The sequence below is a fragment of the Pygoscelis adeliae genome, unplaced genomic scaffold, assembly GCF_000699105.1.
Source record: "Pygoscelis adeliae isolate BGI_AS28 unplaced genomic scaffold, ASM69910v1 Scaffold272, whole genome shotgun sequence".
Taxonomy (NCBI): Eukaryota; Metazoa; Chordata; class Aves; order Sphenisciformes; family Spheniscidae; genus Pygoscelis; species Pygoscelis adeliae.
Window position 1 is genome coordinate 435198 of NW_008824282.1, and position 618 is coordinate 435815.

Sequence of the window (618 nt, forward strand, 5' to 3'; positions counted from 1 at the left end):
GCCTGGGCACACTGCCGGCTCATGTTCAGCCGGCTGTCGACCAACACCCCCAGGTCCTTTTCCGCCAGGCAGCTTTCCAGCCACTCTTCCCCAAGCCTGTAGCGTGTTTCAGCCACTCTTCCCCAGGCCTGTCTGCCTGTTAAAGACTGAGGCAAATTAAGTACCTCAGCCTTTTCCCCATCCTTTGTCACTATGTTTCCCCCCGCATCCAATAAAGGATGGAGATTCTCCTTGGCTCTCTTTTTGTCATTAATGTATCCGTAAAAACATTTTTTTAATTGGTATTCACAAACAGATTTGTTGAAGAAGGGGAGGTTCCTTGAGGCATCAGCAGGGAATCAAAGCAGAGGGGAAAGCGACTCTGAGGACAGGGTAATGGAGAGTCAAGCTTGAATTGACAGTAAAACTGAGAGCAAAAAAAGATTAGTAATAAAAAGGCAAGAGTGGAAACATCCAAGGTTGGAAACGAGTACAACTCATTCACAAGCGCGAAAGAGGAAGTCACCAAGCAACAGGGAGAAGAGAAGAAACAGAGAAGACCAGGGGCTAAAGAGAAAAAAGTCAAAACAGCAAATTGTTTGGAAGTACAGAAAGTTGGGGTGAGGGAAGCCAAAGGCT